The sequence below is a fragment of the Oryzias latipes genome, chromosome 14, assembly GCF_002234675.1.
Source record: "Oryzias latipes chromosome 14, ASM223467v1".
Classification (NCBI taxonomy): Eukaryota; Metazoa; Chordata; class Actinopteri; order Beloniformes; family Adrianichthyidae; genus Oryzias; species Oryzias latipes.
The window spans coordinates 19,895,526-19,920,785 of NC_019872.2; the positions used below are offsets into that span (position 1 = coordinate 19,895,526).

The 25,260-nt window shown below is 39.4% G+C and overlaps 1 protein-coding gene across 1 annotated transcript in view; it reads right to left on the reverse strand.

Moving 5' to 3' along the window:
- The window catches only part of LOC101167065 (leucine-rich repeat transmembrane protein FLRT1), a 69,220-nt gene extending 47,457 nt beyond the window's left edge, over nucleotides 1-21,763 (reverse strand). Inside the window, exon 1 of the mRNA XM_011483713.3 lies at nucleotides 21,632-21,763. The gene's annotated coding sequence lies outside the window, so the exon portion shown is untranslated. The remainder of the gene's footprint in view (nucleotides 1-21,631) is intronic.
- Nucleotides 21,764-25,260: the final 3,497 nt, after the last annotated feature.

Consider the following 25,260-nt stretch of genomic DNA (forward strand, 5'->3'; position numbering starts at 1 on the left):
GATTAAAGCAGAGCTCCAAGGACTGATTCCATTTTACCAGATTTGCAATTTGAAATTGGATTTGAAAAAAAAAATACAGTTAATTAATTCAGTGGTTAGCACTCTCGCCTCACAGTGAAAAGGCCCTGGTTCAAATCCCGGATTGGTCCTTTCTGCATGGAGTTTGCATGTTCTCCTCGTGCATGAGTGGTTTTTTTTTACAGAAACACTGGTTTCCTCCCACATTTCAAAAACGTGCTTCACAGGTTAATTGGTCTCTCTACATTGCCCCCGGGTGAATATGTGGTTGTGTGTCCCTGAAACTGACCGGCGACCTGTTCAGGGCGTAACCCGTCTTCACCCAACAGCGGCTGAGTTGGTTCTGAAAATGGATACGTGGAAATCTGGTGCAGTAAGTTCTAATGATCGAGTACAGATAAACAAGAGAAATAATGTACATTTTCTGAGCAAAAAGGGGCTGACTGGATACAATCTTCATACATTAGATGTTGGATACTAGTCTTTGACAGTCAACAACTAGTATATTAAGGGTCTGCAAACTGAGGCTACTGATGCGCTCATGTTGCACACTAAACATTTTAATGTGAATAAAACGTTTTAATGAAAGGCGCTACAATTTTTAAAATCTTGTGGAATTTCCCCTTCTGGCTAATGGTGTCTGGGTGCCACTTCTTCTGTAGCCAGGTCGCCCTCCTTTTATCCCTCCATTGTGGCTCTCTGGCTTTGAAGGAAAATGCAAATCCTTTGAAAAAATACTGGGTTAGCTAGTTGACACACGATGGATTTTATTTTCAAAGGAACTTGGTTGGTCTCCTGTCTTAAGTAAAATAAATAAAATCTGTTGTATGGAAAAATAAAACAATGTTTAATTAAATTATTGTAAATATTTAAAAGCTACATTTTATATATAAAAAGAAGTTGATGGCCACAAATTGAATTTTTTCCCAGATGAGAACTTTGTGGCTCTCTTTGGGTTTTGGTCAGTAAAAACCTGGCTGAATGGCTCTTTTAGCACCAAAGGTTGCAGACCCCCTGCAACCTTTGAATCTCTGAATCCCCCTGTTTTGTTTATGCATCCATTATCAACATCTGTTATCCATGCATCTGTACCCATTTCTTTCTAAATAATTGTGCAATCCTATGACCCCACCCTTACATTGACATGTTATTTGGATTTGGATTTGGACCAAGAACCTCCTGCGGTTAGACAATAGCTCTAATCCCTTATTTACCATGTAGTCCCACAATGCATTATTTTCTAATGGGAGTAATAATCAGACTTAAAATGGGCTAGATTTAGAAATTTAAAGTTTGTATTTTAATTTTTTCATTTTGCTCGTTGACAAAAGTTTGAGGTTCATTTGAGGAAGGCCCCCAAGATGTGAAAAAATATATATATATTTTTAGGCTAAATACAGACTACACTTCTGATGTAACACACATGTTGCATGACTTGCTATTACATCATATTCAAGCGTTTTGCTTAAATTTAATTTGACTTTTATAAGTCTGTAATGCCTTAAAATAATTTTTTAAATTACAGACATGTGACAAACAAAACTGAATGCAGTTTGTGACACCCAAGACGACTCTGTACCAGTTTTAAGATACTTTTGTTCCACTTTTTCAGATATATTCTAAAATACAGGACAATGAGACTCTCATAAGGAAGCCGAGCACATTTGGTGATGTTTCAAGCCAGTTTAAAAGCTCACTAAACAGTGTCTTCAGTTTTTTTATGTCAACAGTCGGATTCCAACCTGGGTCTTTTGTCATGCAAGATCCATATTAAACAGTGTTAGATTTTGTTTTGCTTTCACATTGGTCACATTCTCCAGCCTGTTTACTGCTGCCCAATAAAAGGTCGTGCAGCTTTTCTCAGACCCTAAAATCAGGTCAGTATAGCCTCAAGTCAACAAGAACACCAGATATTACACTGTGTGATGGTTTATTCATACAAAAGCTAGTCGAACCATCTATAGCAGAAGTAACGGGATAAAACCAGTCATGTGTGAGCTCCAGAGTCTCTCACGCTGGAGAGATTTTGACCTTCTCCTTTGGCATGGCAAGAACCAATAGTAGAGTAGTTTTTTTAAGAGGAAAATTGTGATGTTTTTAACATGTTCTTGAGACATTTTCCTGATGATGGAGGAAATATATAAAAAAGATTAGGCATAGAATTCCATTTCTGAGTATTTCTTTATTCAAATCGGTGTGAATAAGGAGCAGATAAAAAAATGGCGTTTGAAAAAGATCGTATTTGTGGCGTAGAAAATGGAGAGGACCTGTCTGCAGACAAGACTCCGCCGGACATCATTGGCCAGAAGCAGAAATTGTACAACTTACCCTAACCCTTTTCCTAACCATAACCCAAAAGTGTTGAGACTTGCAGAAAAACACGTATAAATGCTAAAACCTTTAAACAGGTTGCTGTCCCACTCTGGGTGATGACTGTGATGATGCTCCTGTGGCTGAGCGGACTCCTGGTGTGAACAGGTTGTCAATATGTTGTTTTTTCTTACCAGAGCCAAGCTTCTTTATTTTTTTTTATTGATTACATTTATTTTATTTTATTTATTTTAGTTACTTGTATAAGTACTCATTGTGTGTGGGCTCAAGGGATGTATGTATTGATGGAGGGAAGCGGGGAGGGTAAAGGGTGGGCTAGGTTTTTATTTTGCTATCAGTGTCTATGTTTTTTTTTTACTGTAAAGTGCTTCAAGCTCCGGAACGTATGAAAAGCGTTTTTTTTATAAATAAACTTTTAATTTCACTTGATAAGCTGTAACTCTGAGGGTTGCCAGTTTAAATAACATATTTTTTAGTGATAAGGGGGGGGACTTCCGGTTCCGGTCGAAAACTTCTGGCTCTGGCAGTTAACATTTGCTAGCAGGTCCTCTTTGCACTCCCCCGCTCGGCCGGTCACAAGCTCCCTGCTCTGCTCCATTCCAATGCATCCACTGATAGACAAATAGTTCCATGTACGTCTTTGTTTTCCTCGTCTGAGCTGGAATCTGGATCTAAACCGTACGGCTTGATAGCTCTGATTTTGCTCGCCATTTCTGTTGCACCACCAATGTTAGGTTGGAGGTGTGAGGGGTTGTAAGCTAGCAGGAAAGCGTGTCAACAAAGAGCTCCGCCCAGTAATTAGAGGTGGATTTCTAGTACTGCAGATTTTTTTTTTTAATTTTGGCTAAAAACGGCTTAATGATCATCAAAAGACCACTGGGAATGATGATTGGAGTAGGACTTTTGAGTTTGAATGTCTGCACACCAAATCTAAAACCTTTTTACCAATTTTCAAAAACAATTATAATTTTATAGGAGAAAAGTTCAAAATTTTATGTTTTTACTCTTTAAAGTAAACCTGCATTTTGGGTATGAAAAAGCTGCTAAGGAAAAAAAAAAAGATTACCGTAGTTAATATTCAAGACGTGACCTGTCAAACTTCTAAAAGTTTTAGAATATTTTCATGAATCTCTCCTTTAAAACGGAGTGCTGTCAGTTCGCATTATCTGTTTCAGTGTGTGTTTTGTGAAAATACCGTCACCTAGGAGTCAAAAGTTTAGTACGTGGAGGTATTTACTATTCTGTTACATGCTGACTAACATCCACAATTGAATAACTAACTGTGGATTTTTCTTTTCTTTATTCTTCCTATCTTGATCAGTTTCTCCTCACGCGCTGCAGTCTTTTAATGTTTAATTTTATGGCAGCTGCTCGTGAGCTTTCAAGTCTGTCCCTGTCCTTTTGTAAATGTGCCGCGCCATTAACGCAAAGCTCTGTTGGTAGCAGCGAGCGTACAATGTGCCGCTTGGGTTCGAAACATCCAGAAATCCCACAGAAAAGACGGAGCTGCAACATGCATGTGACAGCCATGTTCAAGTCTGTGTGTAGGGGGGAGTGTGTGTTTTCTCAAGTCAGTTGGCAAATATATGCACTTGGGTTGGCATGGCCGATGTACCCTACTGGCTGCCAGCTGTCACTCAGGAAGACAGAAAGATGGAGGATAGGGAGGGAGTGAGCGGAGGAGATAAAGGGGGTGGCGATGATGTGAGGACACGAGCCCCAAGGCTTTCTCCCGTCTCTTGTTTCTCATTTGTCTCTCTGATGATAACAAAAAAAAAAAGAAAAACATGGCAGCTTGAAAGCAGAGAGGTCGTAATCAGAGAGAAAAAGGAGAAAACAGTGAGGGGCAAAGAAAGGAAGAGTGGGTGTATTGTGGGAGCGAAGTATGACCAACCATTTTTCACGTTTAGAGCCAAGTTCCTAAACATGCGGGCCACAAAACAGTGATTCCTAATGCATTAGTCCAAATGATGGCACCTCGGGGCTTCCTAACGCATTTACCATAAATAACAATGCACCAGTCTATGCATACTTTATATTGCTTTGTTTGTAGAAGCCTGCATGTTAACTCACAGCCTGTTGCAGCATTCATTACATTAGTCCTCTGACTAATTAGAACAGGCTGGTGAAAAATAAAGCTCCTCTGGTGAAAGAGACGCTCCTCATGAGGGACAAAAAAAAATCATTTTATCCTGAACAAAAACTGTCTTTTTTTGGGGGGGGAGGGCTCAGACTCTTTTTTTTCTTTTCTAATTAAGCAGGCACAGGCCCCTGTTTTTCATGCCAAAAATGACAAGCTGCTTCCAAAATGTGACGAAAATACAAATTCATCAGCATGACTGAAAAATGTGGTGTGAAAAGTCTTTTTTCTGTAATACCTATGATGATGAATGCCAGCAGCCCTCACAAAAACAGTTTTTTTTCCAGTGTTTTTATGTACACTGAAAGACACTATGAATGGGACTCCAGCAGAAATACCCATTACCATATTCCTCTATATTCACACCATCCCATTTTAAAGTAAGGCAAATTATTTTGTTTTAGCTGGAGCTAACAAAGCATGCTACATCTACTTAAAAACCCACACTGTTATAATAAATCTCCCCTCTATTTACTAAAATTCTGCTTGGGTTCACATACTTGAGGAAAACCTGAGCAATTCTTTTTTTTTCTCCTATGATTTCATTTCAGAGTTTGGTTGAAAGCAGTCCCTCACAGTTGTCTCACTTCTCTTTCCAAGAGGAGGAAGTCACATCCAGAATGGTTTTGAAAAAGCTGCAACCATTCTGTGACCACTTAGAGAAAAGAATTGTTGTGACATTTCTTTTCTTCAAAGATATTTAGAATGATTTCTTGTGAATGCTGGCTGGTAGGTTGAATCTCTTTATTGTCAATCTACATTTAGACCGGGCACGAAAACATGCCACGAGCAACCGCTTCCAATAAAAAGCCTATGTGAACACATGTAACTGTGCGTTTTGAGCTGAACTCTTCCATCCGCACATAGCTGCGCAATTTTTTAGGTCAGTTTTAGATACTACATTAAAAACGTACAGCAACTGAGCATGCATCAAAGTAAAACCGGTTGACGAATTAGAGACTCAGACTTGGTGGTGACGTATGGACATCGTCCTTTTCAAACAACAAAAACTACCAAACAATTAAAATATTGTTAATGAATGAGAACTTAATAACTGCAGTTTGTTCCTGAACAGAATTCTATTTCTTTCATATCGGAATAAGGCTGTGAAAGAAAAATGCCTGGAACCAGATTCACGAGATTTACACTGCTTCAGCGTTTCGCACCAAGCCTCCTCCAACTGTAGGTACATGCTCTAGTATCAGAAAGTGACAAACCTGTGTGAACTCCATAAATTGCATACCACGTTCAGTGTGTTGTTGAACGCACCACACATGTCCGATATGTATGTAACATCGTAGTCCAGTGAGATACGAGCCTAACGGTTACAAAAATGCGCATAAGAAAACAATAGAATTGTACTAGTTTGGTACATTTTGCTCACTTTACTTTGTTTACTCGTTAAACAGCCTTTGCTTCTAGCACTTAAAGGGGCCAGACCAACAATTCAATATAAATAAGTACGCTTGTTTTCAACTTGTCTATGATGAATGAAGACAGTCTTAAATTACTAATGTTGCGTGCTGGACAAACAACACAAAGTATAAACTCTGATGTCATGACTTTTCTCACTAAGCTTGGGGCCATCAATCATCCTGCACTCAGCAGGCTGCAAAAAAAAATTCAGTTACGTTCTTCTTTAAAAAATGAGGAGGTCTTGGAAAATAAAGCTTCTCTGCTCACATGGCAGACTGCACCTGACATAATGTTACTGGATAGTCTTTGCTCTGCTGCAACAGATTTTCTCAAAGCCTTCCAACCAGCGATGACACATGCAGACACAACTTGCTCATGTTCCACCTCATGGGAAACATCAATATTTAAAACATGTGGCCCATACTGTACTTTGCAAGTGAGCGGCACTGGAGTGGCTCAGACTGCTTTGGTAAGTTATGTGTATGTTTTGTCAGACACAGCTCAGTTACTTGATAAATAAAATGAGGATGCAAACTCAGGTTTTTATTAGAGGAATCATTTCCTTTGAAGATAATGAGAGGGTTTACCAGATCAGACATGTTCATGGTGTCTTCTTCTGGAGTCAAATGCTTCAAGTGACAACAAACATCAGTCCTTTTCAGCCTGAGCAAGACTCCAGCTCACATAAGGAGGCATGATTTTGAAAACAATAAACCCACAAACTGATAGTGAAATTCCAGTGCATTGGAAATGAACTGAAATTGTGAAAGACACATTCATGCAAACAGCAATGTGCAAAAGCTGCACCTAACGGCTGTGTCACACAGCCACTACGTATATTTTGAACATTTTCCATGTATGAAATTTTGGTCTTTCGTGATACCTGCGTGGTATACATCATTCATATATGTTTCTTGTGTTCGTCATTCAGCAATGTGCACAGATGTCCGCCGAGTGTTTCGCCCAATGAGGCTTCATGTGAATTTGGTTTTGAGCTGTTCAATAATTTATAATAATATATAAATATATATATATATATATATATATATAATATATTTATAATAATTTGGGTTGGTTGAGAATTATGCAGTATAAGCATATTTTATGTATTTTATACGGAATTATTTCATAAATCTTACACAAATTTCCGTTCCACATTTGTCTAACAGACTTTTCACACACGTACCACCTATGCATAACTTTTTTTTCAGGCGCAAAAATGTTCAAATTACGTAATCCACACACAAATAAGGGCGGCAGTGGCTAAGGTGGTTGAGCAGGTTCTCGACGGTTCAATCCCCACTCCCCCAGTCATCTGTTGTTGTGTTCTTGGGCAAGACACTTCACCCGCCTTTCCTCCAGTGTTGCTCCACTGGTGTGTGAATGTGTGTGAATGTCCTGGTGATGGTCAGTCTGCCCCAGGCCAGGTGTGGCTACATTAGTAGTTACCATCACCAACTATGAATGAGGAGTGAATGAATAATGAACATTTTTTGGAATTTATCCATTATAATTATTAATGAATGCAGATAATCAGTGCAATAATCACGCATGTTTACATTCAATGTCAATTTGCGTGGTTTATTCGTATTTCTTCAGTGGTTTAAACGTTACTCATTCATGATACATTTGTGAAGACCAAAACCTTTTTCACTTTTTCCACGTATGTTGACATATGACCATTTTTCATCTGTGCAATATGCTCAAAATGTACATAGTGGCTGTGTAATACAGTCTTTAGACCTTAAACCAATTCACAAGAAGAAACGCTGTGACTCCTGTGTTGTATTTGTGACTGTGGCATCAAGTCTTAAAACAGAAAGAAAGGTTACTAATCTAAATTTAAAGCGACAATTTAAAAAGAATCTAAATTCTAGCATTAAAGTAGAAACAACTACAATAATTTGAAATTCATCTAAACATGATATAATTTCGTTTTGGGAAGAATATTGGAAAATTGGAGTAATAATGCAGGCAAAACAGTCGAAATGACACAACCTCAAAATAAAAGTAACATTAAATAAAGTTTAATTTTTTTATGATAATTTCCATTTTGAATTTTAAAGAAAAAGGAGAAAAAATATATATTTTTCAGATTAGTGTGGAAAACACAAGAAAATTTATAATATTTCCATTTCGGTACATTAGCAGTAAAGACCTTTTGGTCAAATGACTAACTAAAATCTAAAACAGTAAAACAATTTACTGTTAAAAAAGAAAAATTTATATTAACGGTAAAACAATGTTCCTACTCCAAATTTTTAAAAATTGCAACATGGCAAAAAAAATTGTGGTTTGATATAAACATCAAAATAGCATCGAAGGATAGATTTTACCATAGTACAAAACTCAAAGTAGGTTGAGTCACAAAGTTAATCAAGGTTGTAGTTTTTTTTGGGGTGTCCACAAATTGCTTTACGTCAAATGACTTTCTATTTCAAAATAAGATATATTAAAAAGGTCAGTTTTTCTTTCATTCCTGACAGGCACATGCTGTTTATCAGTACTGTGACTCAAGAGAGATGTTGCTAAAAGTGAGAACTTAAGAAGCTCACAAGGAGAAATGAACCTGCAGGATGTGGCTGCATCCATCAGGGCTGAAACAGCTGTTAATGACAGATGTTCTGGTATCCATGTGGACATCTGTCATTGAAAGGATATGTGTGGATCGTGAATAAATTCAGGCAAAGTTGGGGGGTAGCAGGGTTGCAGGCACAGCAAAAATCCCAACACACCTTCAGTAAATGTGACACTAAAAAAATTGACTTTGGAGTCAAAAGCTTTTTTAGAAGGTGCTCTTAACTTTTCTGTGTTTTGTGTATAGATCTTCCCTATGTCTCTCCTGTTTCTTAAAAAGAAAAGCTATGACTGGGTATGAAAAATTTTTGGGCGTATCAATAAAGATGATATGAAAGAGTAAATATTCCAGCTGCAGGCAAACAACACATGCTCCTTTGAGCCAGACAAATTGGGATCTTCGTCCGGCTCACCATTCTTGCACAGCTACGAGCGACTGTTGTCTGTTTCCCCAACTACACTGTATTTCTGTTCTGTATTCAACTCTTGCTCTCGGATGTCACTTGTACTGCAAGTAAAGCCATATATTGTGCTCTGTTGGTGCACAGATGACCCCGCGTCCTCGCCCCGCTTTCATCTGCACGGAGCTTTCATCTGTGGAGGAACTGGTCACTCTGCATGGGTGCTTCGGCTAACCTCGCTTTCAAACTCCAGCTGTTTTGAAGACTGAAACCTTTGCTGGGTTTTTTTTAGATGAAATATTCAAATGGACTCAATTTTGTACTGGAAGCCCTCTTTAGCCTCACGCCAAACTAAATGGTTTTATCAGAATTAGAGCTGATGTAATCAGAAAGTGATATGCACTCCACACACTGCACGTCTAGGTTGAAGCATAGCAGGGGTGGGCAGCAGGCTCTCTCTGAGCTTCTCAGTGATATCATTAAATTGTCGATTTCTCATTTTCACACCTGCGCTGGCTTTGAGTCAGCTTCAGCCTCAATGCCTCTTTTACACAGTGAATTTACCAAAGTCCATAATCTGATGGGCTCACTCTGATGTGCCACAGGACTAGCTGTTAGTGAAAACTGTCAATCACCGGAGTCCTTTTGCCAATCCTTTCCTCCTATTTCCCTTCTGTTCACTGCATATCAGAAAATAACCTTTTATTGCATTGCTCATTTCAAACATGTAATAATATTTACTAGCCAATAGCCGAATACTGTATATATGTGTTCCTCATAGGTTATCAAATTCCTCAATCATGTTTTTCGCAAACATTCATTAATAAGCCTAATATTTTGCATTATTTATGTTGATTTTTTATAAAGTCCAGTGGGTTATCCATACAAAAACCTCAGTTCTTCAAGAAGACATCAGGATTTTCATGTTTTCTGACATTAATTTAACTATTTAAAAATTTGTTTAAAGATAAAAATCTTAATTAACAGCTGTTTATTGTGAAAGATCTGATTATGAAAGCACCAAGCCTGTCATAGAAAGCCGTTAAAGCACACATTAGATATAGACATCTGTAAAGGCTGTGTTTGCCAGTGGTACTTCATAATTTTAGAATAAAGCTAGATTTCCCACAAACCTGCACTTTTAGTCATTAAATGTGTTAAGTGACTTGGAGACTGCTGAAAAACCACCTAATTTTGCATCTGTGTTTGTAACCCTTGTGCTATCCTAGGCACTTTACCACTGGCATTAGGGTCATATAGACCCACTAGACAGTCCACTGAACCTTTTTTCTTCAATGATTTGTGATCTTCACTGGTGTCCATGGATTACATGAAATCTTTCTAGCTTTATCCACATTTGTCATGGTAGGGAGAACACGTCAATGCAAGGGTGGGGTCATGTAAGACAGCACAAGGGTTAATGTGCAAACATACACCCGTCGGTCGCTTTATTAGCCACACCTTGCTAGTATTTGGTTGGACCTCCTTTTGCCTTCAGAATTGCCTTAATCCTTTGTGGCAGAGCTTCAACAAAGTACTTGAAACCTTCCTCATTGAGTTTGGTCCATATTGACATGAGAGCATCACGCAGTTGCTGCAGATTTTACGGCTGCACATCCATGATGCCAATCTCCAGTTCCACCACATCCCAAAGTTGCTCTATTGGGTTGAGATATGGCGACTATGGAGGCCATTTGAGTCCAGTGAACTCCTTGTCATGTTCAAGAAAACAATTTGAGATTATTCCAACTGTATGACATGGAGCTTTATTCTGCTGGAAGTAACCTTCAGAAGATGGTAAACTGTGGTGATAAAGGGATGGACGTGATCAGCAACAACACTCACGTAGGCTGTGCCATTGGAACCATGCTCAATTGGTATAAAGGGGCCAAAACTGTGACAAAAAATTATCCCCCACACCATTATACCACCACCACCAGCCTGAACCGTTGATACGAGGCAGGATGGATCCATACTTCCATGTTGTTGATGCCAAAATCTGACCCCACCATCTAAATGTAACAGTAGAAACGGAGACTCATCAGACCAGGCAACGTTTTTCCAATCTTTTATTGTCCAAATTTAGTGAGTCTATGTGAATTGTAGCCTTAGTGTCCTGTTCTTAGGTGACAGACTTGGCACCTGGTGTGGTTTCTGCTGACCTCTGGAATCAACAAGGCATTTCCACCCACAGAACTGCTGCTCACTGGATATTTTCTCTTTTTCAGACCATTCTCTGTAAACCCTAGAAATGGTTGTGGGTGAAAATCCCAGTAGATGAACAGTTTCTTAAATACTCAGCCTGTGCAGCACCAACAACCATGCTTCCTTCAAAGACACTTGAGTCAACGTTCTTCTTCATTCCGATGCTCGGTTTGAACTGCAGCAAATCCTCTGGACCATGTCTACACGCCTAAATGCACTGAATTGCTGCCACGTAATTGGCTGATTAGAAATTTAACGAGCAGTTGGACTGCAAACATAAACAAAGCCCACATTATAGTAATGTCCCAGAGAAAAAGCCATAGTTAAAAATGTCACCTGGAGGAGCAAAAGAGACTGTTTCAGTTGATTGATCCAGTTTCTTTGTACTTTTTGCTCCCTTTTTCCATCAGCAACACTCTAAATGACAAAGAAACTGTGTGCCCCACCTTTACACACTGAGAGGTTTCATTGGGGCCTCAACACTGGCAGGACTTCATCCCAAAATCCTCGTGTCAGACAGAAGAAGACACGAAAAAGCAAAAGTGATCTGTTTACAATAAACAGGAGGTTTTTGAACCAGTCCAAAAGCAAAAACGGTGTGAAGGTGTATGAGATTTAGATTATTTGGGAGCCATTAAAAAGCCATGTCATAACCTTTTTAGAAATGAAAATGAAAAACCGGAGCTTTCTGGCTGGAAAAATAACATCGATTTTAATCTGCCCTCCAGATGGCTGTTCATATTGGGGCTGCGAGAGCTTAGAAAGACGTTCAGTGCAAGGTATGACATGATTTAAATAAACAGTACGAACAAAAAATTGAGCATATGGCATTTATATCTTTCTGTTTTAGGTTTGCTGCTCTTAGTTTTCTGTTGACAAAAAGCCTCGACTCTAATAATCCAAGAAAAAAAGGAAATGTATTTATTATCAATGTATTTGGGGGGACCACCTGGCTGCAACTGCTATTCTGGCAATCTACCAATGGGTTGCATGGCTATTCATCTTGTCTTGGTAAAATATGTCGTGCTCTGAACATGGTTGGCTTTTTTTTTCTTTTGATAAATGAAAATCTGCAATGAATTCTATAACATAAAGGTTCAATGTAACAGCACACCACGGTTTATTAACTACTGCCTTCTAAGCAGTCCTGAGAGTTGCTGATTTTGCAAAAGAAAAAAAAGTCAAATTGCAGCCATTTTTTTTTTTTTTACCCTGAGCACACGTGCATATGTTCACGAATGCAACCTGAGGAAAGACGCCTTGAAGGTTTGGTTTCCTTCCAGTTGCGCCTCAGTCCTCCTAACCCTTACAAAGCTCTAAAAAGGGTTTGGTCTGAAATGCAGTAAATAGCTCAGACTGGAACATTAAACGGCAGTTTTGAATGGCAAAGGTTCAGGAAATGTCGCTGCAACACATGGCGCAGTGGTTATGTTCCCCAGGTCACGTGGCCCTCACATCTACAAGGTGCATAATGAGAACAAAGAGTCCTATGTGGCTGTAAATGGACGATCTGAATGCAGATATGCTTAAAAGCTAATTACTACCAAATTGAAAGAACAGGTCTATAGCAGTAACTAAGACACTCCTTTCCCTCATGTCAGGGGTCATACACTCTTTAAGACTGGAACAGAAACAATCATAGATTTATATTCAGTTGTCTTAGAGAGGATTCTGTCCAAACAACCCCCATGTGAGACTGGAACTAGACAATCATGCGTTAACAATTGAGCTGGAAGCGTTGAGCCAGCAAGCTCTAATACCATCATTGGTCTCCAAACAACAGCCTTCTGACCTCCTCAAACAGACAAAACTGTTCTGAGTAATTGCGGTAATGTACATTATTACTACACTCAGTTTTAGACCAGCAACAATTAGTCAAATTAATCTATTAATTTGTCAAACTGACATGGAATCGCGCCCAGTTTTAAGAATTGTGGTTATTTTTTGCTTGTATTCTATATCACTGTTTTTTTACCTTCTGCTACTCTCTATAAAACATGTACGTTTTTTAATGAGATTTACGAGGTAAGAAATAAAGCCTTAGTCATAACTGCCCTTACGGGTGGATACGGGCTGTCTGCGGGTGAAACATGGGTAAACCTGTATGGGGCACGCAGGCGGCCATGCATGTAAGCACAGTGTTGTTATGTTCAGTGGTACAGAAGCAAAAGCTCATACAAAGCAACCACACAAGAAGCAACATGGCAGCATGAAGAGACAGCCAAAAAGGCCTGAAGAGTCACAAAAACCATCTTAGCTCTTTCATTACAAACCCCATCAAGTAAAGCTGTAGCTCCAAAAGGTTGGAACGATCGTCCACTTTATCGTCCACGACTTGTTTTTAAGTCTTCTTTAAAAAAACACTTTTTAACTTGGTTTTGAACACACAGTAAGACGCTTTTCTTTCCTTTATTCCATTGCATAGTAAAATGTTCTACTTTATTGATTGTGTAACATCTGTATAGCAAGGAGCATGAACTGAATCATTCCATGTACATCCTAATAATTTGTATTTATTGCTTTTATATTCTTTTGTCTTTCTGCTTACATAACTGTACAGAAGTTCATGTCTGCAATGGCAATTTAAGTACTCTATAAATAAAGATGGTATGGTATGGTATGGTATGGTATGGTATGGTATGGTATGGTATGGTATGGTATGGTATGGTATGGTATGGTATGGTATGTTATGTTTGAGTTTGTGTCATCTTTAGACATTAGAACATTTGTACTTTCAATAAATATAGGTTATAAATAAAAAAGTAGAGTAAAAATATACATTAGGAAAACAATGTGCAATTCAAAAACTAAAAACAGCAGTGTTTCAATGGCCTGGCAGGAAATTATAAATAAAGAAGGGCCCATAAGTAACTTATAAATGCCTGCGATTCTTATTTTGGCTACAACGTTGATTACCGGTAAAACTAAAACGGGTTTGAGGGTTGATTCCTCTATTCTTTCATTTTAAATGATTTGTTTAAGTTTCTTTAAGTTCTTCTGAAAAGACCATCAAGTCACATGACAGTTTTCAGTCACCACAGCTGCTTTGCAGGGCTCGACATAGCCATTTGTCCGCTGGCCCGGTCCTGTTTTTCAAGCAGTACGGACCACAAGACTTTATTTTTTACTTGTCCGCTCGGGCCACTAAAATATCTAACGGTTAATACATTTTTCACCTTTTTCAATAAAGTATATTTTGCGAAAACGTGTAGATTTACCTCGTCTTTATAATTCACTTTTTCTGCTAGTCCTGTGTTCAGACTTCAAGGGTTTCTATGGGAAACCTTTTATCACTCTTCTCCTCCTCTCCCACCTGCGCGCGCGGCTGTCGCTGCCGAGCACCACGCGGCACGCGCTCACTCATTTTTTTTTCAAACTTTATTGAATGTAACAATTCAATACTAAACAATGTTAAACAGCAAGAACGAAGGAACAAGCCAGTGGGTTATTATTACATTTTATGCAGATATATTTAAACTGACACACATATCAGCGCGCGCCCCCTGGTGGTTTTTCACCGCGATGATCATAAATCCAACACCGTCACTGAAGAGAGACTGAAGCATGTCAGAGATGTGGAAGACATGGCAGGAATAGATAGGAATATGTTAGATGGAGTGACGGGTGGAATTAGTGCTATGGACAGCAAGATATTTAATGAATACATTGAAGATGAAACTGTATGCACTAAGCTTTAAGCTGAATGTCAAAGAATCAAAGGCAACTCCAAATACCTGAATCTCAGAGTCAAATGGAGTATAATGTCAAACTACTTAATTTTCTTTTTCTTTACAACACTGTAAGCAGTAAGTATTTCTAGTTAGCTGAATGATCTCAGTAATTTAATTTTATTTAATTTTTCAATTATTTAATTTAATTAAGTAACTAAAGTAGGGCTGGGCGATATGGCCTAAAAATAAAATCTCCGATACAACGCCGCTTGTATCGTTGTATCGTGACAGCGATGCTTTTGTCAGTTTACCTTGTTGCATTTTCAAAAGTGCAGAATAAAATGTGACACTGAATTTCAAACGGCACATTGTAATTTTTGCATCTATTATTAAAGTATTTATTAATAGTAATACAGTGGAAATTAGTAAATTTGGTTAGCATGTTGATTTACGGTATGCGCCCCTAAATTTTCTGGTTGTGCCCCTAAAATTTTCAGTTGGGGGCCACTGTGCTCCTAGTGAAAAAAGTTAGTCTGGAGCCCTGGGCAGCATGAAAACTTCTTAACTAGTGTTAACTACTTCACTGCAGTGCTCTCTTCAAAACATCTGAAACAGACTAGAGCAGATTTAAGTTTGATATGCTCTATTTTCAGTAATTGAAAAGTGTATAAATAAGTGCTAGATGTCACCAGAATGCACCAAATTTCCCCATATTAAAATTTTCCGGGGGGGCATGCCCCCGGACCCCCCTAAAGTTGCAAGCAACTGCGGAGCTGTGTGCAGTGTCGGGCCAGTAACTTTCAGGCAGGGCCAGTAACTTTCAAAACCTAGTGGCCCTGTGGGCCAGTGCAAATTTCTGGGCTATGTCAACCCCTGCTTTGTTATGGTTAAACCCACAGTCTGGTTTTCAGTACAGGTTTGGTTGGGCTTGTTTTCGGGTTTAATCTGATTTTAACTTCCACGTTTGAAATTAATTACTTGCAGGTTTTATTTTTTAATATTTTAAGTGTTTGTTTGTTTATTTATGTTGTTATTTAATAAAATAAATTTTTGTCACAAACCTCGTCTCCTGCACCAAGTCCTAATACAAACCCCAAAATTAGAAAAATCCCCATGATTTTGAGCCGACAAAGAAAAACGTCAAATGTATTTTAGCTTTAACAATTTAGCCATTATTTACATGTTTACAATGCCCAACTTTAGAAAGTTGGGTTCGTAAATGCTACACAGGTGGCCGTTTAACTACCGTACTTGAATTTTACCAAAGCACCAGAAAAATACTAATCTAGAAAAATGCTGTGTGCAACAGTTTATTTTACCATAATGACTCATTACAAATTCATATTTGATCAGTAGCAACAGTTAGACAACAGATGGAAACTGTGGTGGCTCCTTTGGCCGTTTATTTGACTTGGAAAGGTTTGGTTGGGGGAAGAAGCTCTGATGCCTTCATTCTTGCTCCGCCAAATAAATAGACGTCATAAAACTCAGAAGTCTGCTGCACAAGATGGCAGGAAGTTTACAATAAATGTCTGGATAAATCTGAGAAAGACAGGATTACCAACTCTTCTCTAATGAAATATGCTAATAGATGCTCAAAGGTCAGACAAATGATGCCATTGTGTCCATGTAAATTAGATTCATATGGTTTAACGGCACAACTAAAGAGTTTACAGCATGAATACGAGTCCATTTAAAGTGGCGTGCGGGGCCAAACACTAGAATATGGAGATTGCAGATGCCAGGTCACTAAAGCACAGATGACAGACCGCCATTTTTCTGCAGACATAAAAAAAAGCTTCAGTTCAGCAGCTGTTTACCCTGCAAATGCACAATAACTGATGTGGGTCATTTCCACAGACACGGGGAACTAGCAGCAAACGCCAGCAAGTCCAGAACCGCTGCAGCTCTGCCTCCCTTCCCGCTGCCTCAAAAGACACGCAGCTCCACTCCGGCTTTCATTACAGAGGGGAAATAGGAAAGCAAAGCAGGCGATGCTAGCAGAAATAGAAATAAAATACTTCTGTGAGGCTGAGAAAATGCTTCTCACACTGGGATGTATCGCTGTAGAAAGGAACAAAATACAAATAAATGATGAAGGCCTCTGTAGTGAAAAAGAACAATAGAACAAAATAACAAATGTACAACTTTTTTTCTGTTTTTGCGGGCTGTCAATTCATGTTTAGAATATATTTTTTCTTCACATATGGCCTTTTATGTTCAATAAACTTAATAAATTCTTTTGAAAATATGCCACTGTGAGCTAAACATCAAATCTGCACAAATGTACCTGTTTTAAATGAGCTACTAGTGCTCTCTTAATTGAGTTAAAAGGTTTTTCTTTATATACGTTAACATATATTACATTCTGCCTGCAACAGCATTCCAGTCTTAATAAGAAACATTTTTTTAAAAACAAGCACCATTCATGCCTGGTAATCCAAAGGAAAGAAATATGACTTGAAGTGGGAGTTGGACAAATTAAAAATGCTGATTTTGTTTGGGGTCAATTGAAAAATAGAGTCTTCAATTCATCTGAAGAGGATGCTTATAGATTTGTTCCAATGAAAATGGATGATTTATATATATATATATAGCTTCTTTGGTGGGCTCCCTGCTCCGCTCCATTCTGATGCATGCAACTGTGGGTGACTCGATCCATGTACGTCTTTGTTCTTCTTGTCTGAGTTGGCATCTGAGTTGGCATCTGGCTCCAAACTGTTTTGCCACATTGTTCCTCATTTTTGTTGCACTTGTAATCTTAGGTTGGAGGAGTCAGGGGCTGTAAGGTAGCGGAAGGTTCTGTAAACAAAGAGCTCTCAACAACAGTGGAAACAGGAGGGGAAGCCTGCGCCAAAGGTCCGCCCACAACTCAGAGGTGAATCTTAAATGAACTCCCACCGCTTTCTTCTATCTAAGACAATGACAAGAATTTCTGAATAAACTGCTACTCCGTATTCTGTACCTCAGATCCAATAGTTTAAACTGTTTTGTAGAAACTCCTTATTTGTTTGTGGCTTCAAACTTAATGTGTTTTCCGCAATTTTCAAACTTATGCCATACATCCGCTGCACCGTCAATAAGGCACATTAAGTGAGACAAAAGAGTCAGAGATAAATTTATCAGACTTTTTAAAACGGCTTTCACACTAACTCTAGAACTTGTTTGTAATCCGCTACATGTTAGCTACGTTAAAGAGTTAGCAGCATTACCCATAACTTCCAACCTTGTTTGCATCACATAAAAAAACAGACTAATACCACTAAAACAAACGTTACTGTGACTACGCTAACTCCCAACCTTGTTAGTAACACGTATTAAAACAAAGCCCGACACTGCTACACTTTAGCCGCATTAGCGTGTTTACAAAACCACCATAATTAAGGCGCTCTGTTGGTTTCGGAAAAAAAGAATTAAGGCTTTTGAATGTGCCTCATAGTGGGAAAGGCACAGTGCTGCATCTAGAATTTGTTCTGATTTCTTGACCTTTGTCTGTGTTTGTTTCAAACCATAAAAACAAACATGGATGCAAAAATGTCCCCAAATAAACCACCATAGGATGCTGCAGAAATTGTTCTGCATGTTTGTACTGTATATTCTAGTTTCTTTGATCTTAACCAACTTCACAGTCAAAGTAGCTCCAGTTCTAGGAGCTAAATCAGCTGCTCTGCTGTCGCTCTCACCCACTATGTGTGCACCATAAACGCATCACATCTACATGTTCAAATAAGAATATAGGACTTGGATTTTTAGCCTAAAAAAATTAAAGCTTTATTTTGTTTTAAGGTTACTGTATTGGTTAACTGTTCCTAAATCTGTCTTTAAAACATGCGCTCATACTTACTCTTATTGTGTTTTTTTAGTAGAACACCACTGCAGTGACAATACAGGACGCTTGAAGTGACTTATCCTGTAATTAGCATCATCAATGCAGAGAATAGCTGCTTTGCTGCAAAGATCAGTCTCAAGTCATCTTTATGAGCTGCTGTAATCCTGTTCTTAGTGCACCTCCCATCTGCTCTGACAGGTTTCCACCTACTGCCCACTACAGACACTGCAAACCATCAATTTTTGAATCCTAACAGTAATGCTGGGTGTCAGGAAACCTCTCATTCCTGTAATAACTGTGTCGTCATGAATATAATGGGAATGTTGTTATGTTTTATGGGCAGGAGGTTGACATTTTCCTGCAGTGAGCAGGAAGCCCCACAGTTCATGACCGAGCTGTAACGGGGTTTGTAGGGGGGCCCTGCAGCAACACATGACAATACTTGACAATGGAAAAACCAATCAACACAAATGATGGTTGATTCTGGAGCCAATATCTTTCCTCGCCATAAGGCTCTAAAGTCCCACTCTGATCATCTCTTGATCTATTTTCAAAGCATTCCTGGTGGTCTTTTAATTATGATTATGATATTTTTAGTCAAAATCAAAAGACGTGTGTTATTTTCTTGGACATAATTTCTGCAGAGCGGCAGTAGTTCTTTTGCCTCCAAGTTGTGGGTGGTACTGTTGATGTGGAGTATATCTTCCCCCACATTCTGTCTTCCATCTGTTTACACACTCTCCAGTCGACTTACAGTCCCTCAAAATCCCAAACTAATATTAGTGGTGCAAAAAAATGGTGAGCCATATTGGAACTATCCAGCTGTACAGTTTTAAGCTCAGACGAGCAAAACAAAGACATACGTGGATCTAAAAAGTGGATGCATCAGAATGGATTGGAGCAAGGAGCTTCCATTTGTGGCTTCTATGTCATATCCACGAGCTTTTTCCAGCAGCATTTATTTGTATGCTTCTGATTCACGATAATTTAAATAAAGAAATACTCAGAAATGCAATTTTAAGCTTAATTTTCTGTTTTTATGTCAGAAAGATGCTACAAGACCATGTTGAAAATACCAAAAACAGCATTATCATTGGAGTGGGTCTTTAAAATCTTCCCGTTTTCCAATTGTCCTCTTGTGTTTTTGTTGGTACTGGATGAAATGATAAGCAGTCAAAAAGGACTAACATGAATAATCAAACATCAGTCTGTGCTGCAGCCTCACATCCACAGCTGGCTGAAACAAGCATTTATGATTTAAGACAGGCTTATCACGGGCTGCAACAACACAAGCAACTGATCTGCTGCAGGTTGCCAAGTCTTACAGAGAGTCGGTCATTACAGAGAGCAAGCCTGAAGGCCAAATGCAATTAAGAAAGGCTCAGTACACGTTATCCTGCATATTGCACTGCTGCTTGCTAAAAGACGGCAATCATCTGCCTCTAAATGCTGTTTTGAAACCTTTTCCCTTTAACGTTATGAGAAAAAAAACTAGGATGGCAGCTCAACCCTGCAGCCATAGAAACAGTTGCAGCATAATTGACAGAAACGTCCAGTTTTTTAAACAAAACAGTCCTGTGTTATTAGAATAAAATAAAAGTAGCAGTTTGTGCCAGCGGTTAAACCAAAATAAACACTCGTCTCCCAAAAACTCAAACACTATAAAGACTTTGCAACACAATATATTCCGCCTCTTCCATACACAGATGAATAAGAGCTTTGCCCATTCAATAACAATTTCTGCACATCTAATAGCTTTGGAAGAGGCTACATTGTGCCCAAGCTGCTCATGAAATTGCAAATCTCAATTGCTTTCATCTACTGATGTATGATGAAGAAATGCTAATGAGTTCTACAAGTCTGAGGCACATCACAGCCACACAGATTTTTTTTTTTCTTTTAAGGTGAGAGGAAGTCATAAGCCTGAGCTTTCATTTAACACACCACTGCCACAGTCAGTGCCAGACGCAGGCCTCGCTGCCAACGAGTCAGAGGGCAGCCGATGCAAGGATCCCACTTCCAGCACTCATGAGATGAATTCCTTTTGAGATGCCATCTGTTTGTCTGTCGCCTGAGAGCTGTGAGGACAGGTCGAGCCTCATCACCTGGATTTGTTGCACACTGCATATTCCAGAAATTCCTGCAGGAGATGTTTGGGGATCTGCTTTCTTCCACTTCCCCTTCCTGCCACCAATCACCATCAAATCCTTCCACACTCATAAACTAATGTTTGCATTTTGGTTTTTGCAAAGAGCTGCACACTTGAGCACACGTCAAAAGGAGATGTATTTCTTCTGTCCGCATGAATATTTCCGTATTTTCTGCAGCTCAGACCAGCAGGTTGGTGACTGCTCTGTCAGCAGCTTCGCTCATTCTCCTTTTTTCTGTGTGCATGTTGAGCAGATTTCAGCTGTTTTACCACCTTAATGACAATTTAATGGGCATAAATGGTGGGGGTGCTGCAGCAGCTCTAATGCCAGCAGTAATTCTGTCCACAAGTCTTTATCGGATAAGTAAATGGAAATTTAGCAGGATGGGGCTTTCAGAACAACTTTACAGTGTAGTTTCCCCCCTCAGGGTGAAACTGAGGCTCAGTCTGCTCTATTTCACCACATTGACACAGAGATATTCGGATATTAAGGGCAAATGGGAAATATTGTGACAGAAAATGCGAGTTTAACGGCTTCAGGATGGAGCTGGGTGTCTTTTTGCATGTGGATCTCCATGATCATTTTACCTTTTGTTTGGATTTGGCCTCCGCTTCCATCTGTGAAGCAGATATGGAGCCAAAGCTCATCCTCAGTCAGCCGAGCGCGTTGAGCCGATCATTGTGCCACAGACAGACAGGCAGACGGACACGGACAGACCTAATTGTTTTCTAAACCTTGCCACAAAGGAGAAAGAGGACGATGACATGAGGCTCAAATAGCGGGTCTGTTGAGCTGCGACACACAAAAAAAAACCCTAACATTTTTTTTTTCCTGGTTCTCATTTGTCACCTCGGAGGATGGAATGCGTCTTCCATCAATCAGCGCGCACGTACCGGATGCTGCTTCTCCTCCGACGCCTCGGATGTGGGGGTATCCTTCAGAGCCAGGTGTGATGTCGCCCCGCTGTATTCCCATACGCTGACCCTCAGTTCTGCGGGAGGATGCGCGGCTGGCTGAGATCGGGAAGCTCCTCCGTCTGTCTGCGCCTCTCCCTCCGCCCGGCTCCGTCCCCGCCGCTGCGGCACTGCCTGCGCGCTAAGTATCACGGACAAACAAACGTCCCCGACTCGCCGCCTCGGCGAACTTATGCTGCTTATTATGGTAATTAGTCTACCGGACCGACCCGTGCGCGCTCACCCGTGCATCCCTGGAAAATGCGCCTGTGCGCAGTGAACGCGCTGGATGGAACAAAAAAATAAATAAAAAAGGACAGATGGGGAAATTAGAAGAGGGTTTCTCTCTCCCTATGATCAGTTTTCCTTCACTTTCTTTCAGATCAGATGATCCTGATGAGCTCCTCTCTGATTAGAGATTTATGACTGGCAGCTTCTGTCCAATCAAAGTGTTTTCTCTCTCCTCATTTCAGTGAAAGTCCCCTGAGATCTGCGCACCACCTCTTTGGGAGGAATCTGGTCCTGTGGGGCCCAGAGCTTTGGGAGTCTGAGCTCAAACCAACTGCTTACATTCCTGTCTGTGTGTCTAAAACCAATACTTTTCAATTCCATATGGACCTAAGCAACTGTAGGTGTCTCTTCTCCCAGCTAGAACCTGTGGATCTGCTCAGAATGTGCCGTTTGAGCCTCAATCATCCACCAAGCGTGTGATTCGCCCAGAAAATTCAGCCTGTTAGCAAAAATCAGTGGTTCCTGTAATTACAATGCAGAGCACCAGCGTATCACATCAGGAGGAGGACCTTGGAAATGAAAAATGCAGGTCCTTGTAGTTTTCTTTGCCTTCATGCATCAATGTCACGGTGGCATATTCCCATGTTTCTCAAAGAGAGAACTCTCTGAAGCACGCAGAGGCCTTTTACCTGCACCAAACCGGCCTGCATCTCATCTCCTGACCTGATCTTTTCTAAAGAAATAATAAAAAGTGCATTGAAAATGGAAACATCACAGCTATGCTCCTCTGTCATGTCAGTGATTTCATTCCTGTGATGCATCCAAGATACATTAGATGAAGTTGGAGAGTGAAAAGCCAATGTTTTTGCAGAAGATTGCTCGTTTCCACGTGTTGATCGTTGCTCTGATCTGGGCGTAACCATTAATAGACTTAATCAATAAATCGATTTCGATTCCTAGATCCAACCAAATCGATCTGTCTGAGGCAAGTTGTCAAAGTCCCACACCCACTGCGTTCCCAGTGGACTATTAATCATGATTATGTTGTTTTTGGTCAAAATTTCACAAAAACTGTGTGATTTTCTATAGGACATTGTTTCTGCAGAGTGGAATGGAGTTCATCAGAAATTTACCTCTGAGTATTGTTCTCCCCACTTCCCATCATCCAAGTGTTTACACTCTCTCCCACTAGCTTACAGGCCCTTGCAACCACGAACTAACTTTACCAGTGCAACAAAAATGGTGAGCCATATTAGAGCTATCCAGCTGTACAGTTTAGATCCAGATACAAGCTCAGACAAGGAAAACAAAGTCATGGATGTAGTCGTCTACAAGGGGATGCATCAGAATGAATTGAAGCAGGGAGCTGATTGTAGCACCTACATCTCTGCAACAGGCTTTCTCCAACAACATTTCTTTGTCTGCTCCTGATAAACAACAGTTCAAATAAAGAAAAATGCAGAAACACAATTTTAAGCTTAATTGTCTTTAAATGTCCTCCATCAGAAAATTACCATCAGAAAATGTTAAAAACATAGTTTTCCTTGGAGTGGGGCTTTAATTGAATGAAGCTATATCATTAAAAAATCATTTCAAAATGAAATAAATCGATAATCAAATCGATTTTGGAAAATACCATTTGGATTGAGACATAGTACGTTTATTTTACAATAACGTAAAAACAACCAAGTGCATCACAACGGACAACACACATGTGATGACAGCAAAAACTGATCAACCATCATTCCAGTCCAATGAGTGGAAATACTTTGAATTTAGCAAAGACATGTGACCACACAGTGTGCTAGAATGTTCTGATAATGTTCCCTTTGGATTGTTTAATGTGGAAAAATAACAATGGGCAGAACTTTAGGAAACTCAAATTTGGCATCCATTCTTGTTTACTTGTTTGTTTAGACACATTTCATTTACTCCTGATTATCTTGAAGAAATCAAAAGAATGTGGAAAACTTCACCTGCACTGTTCAGCATTCAGGTATTTATCTCTTAATCACACCGGTTGAGGTTTTGGCTAAAGATGTCCTGGATGGATTTTGGGTTTATGAATATTTCAAACTGAACCAAATTGAATGGAAATTAATGAAACTGAATGGAACCAGCAACCACAAATTATGATATGATTCAAATAGTTGTTAAAATGAATCGTAACACGCCCATGTATGATGCAGCCCAGACAAACCCTGACAGGCCTGCATCCCAAACCCCTTTTTGTTTTTATTGTCAGCTGGCATAACTAATTTGTGGTTTTCAAGAGAGGCCATTATGTTAAATTAAACCAAAGAATTGGGAGGGATCTAGTTCAGATGTGAGCTTTAACATTATCGTCTGGCCTCCAGCTGCAAAGCTTCAGCTAAACCGAATGGTTTGCATCATTTTGCTCTTCTTTTTTTCCTCTAATCTGCACTAAAGTCCACCTCCCATCAAGGTCTCACTCTAACATCTGACCCCTGTGATGCTCCGCTTTCAGTGTCGCTCCATCCCTGTGCCTTTCCCTTATCCTCCCCGTCTTTGGCGTCTCAGCAGGAGTGGGAGTGTAATTACACAGTCAGACAGTGTTTACAGACGCAAAGGCGCCCTAATTTATTCCAACAGTTAGCAGTAATTCCACAGTTTAATTTATAGCTTCTCCACCCAGTGGGAAAATAAGGGGAAGCAGATAGCGAGGATGAGGGAAGGGAGGCGTAGCATATGGACTTATACGGCACATTGCAGACTGGTACGGCTCCTAAAAGGCCTGTTTGCTCCTAAAAGTAATCATCGTTGCTTTAACAGCACATTCTAGTTTCCTCCTGATCACTGGGGGAGTTAAATGGTGGTTTGGGTTGAACACTGCACAACTACACTAGAAAAAAATGTCCTCTGTTCTTATATCAAGTGGAAAATACATACAGTAGAATATAAAATACATTTCTCTTGTTATAAATGAAATAAATCTGCCAATAAAACTAATAAAGTTTGTCAAGGTTATTGAAATTGAAATAAATTATGCTCTTCGAAGACAACATTTGATTTTAAAATTAGCTATAATCATTCATATGTTGATATAAAAATTGGAAACGTGTCTTAAAATGTGCATTCATCTATAAAAAAAATAAGTTTGATGTTATTATTGTAGGTAAATTTATATACATAGATACATGCTAGTGCTTTTCCCCAATAATATATATTTTTAAATGCTACAACAATCCAGCTACCTTCATTTTGGACCAATTAATTGAAATGGGTCCAGAATTCAATATTGAGGGATAAAGTTGTCAAAATCATATGTAATTTATGAGTCAAACATTTTTTTCCCTAGAGATATTACTTAAAATAAG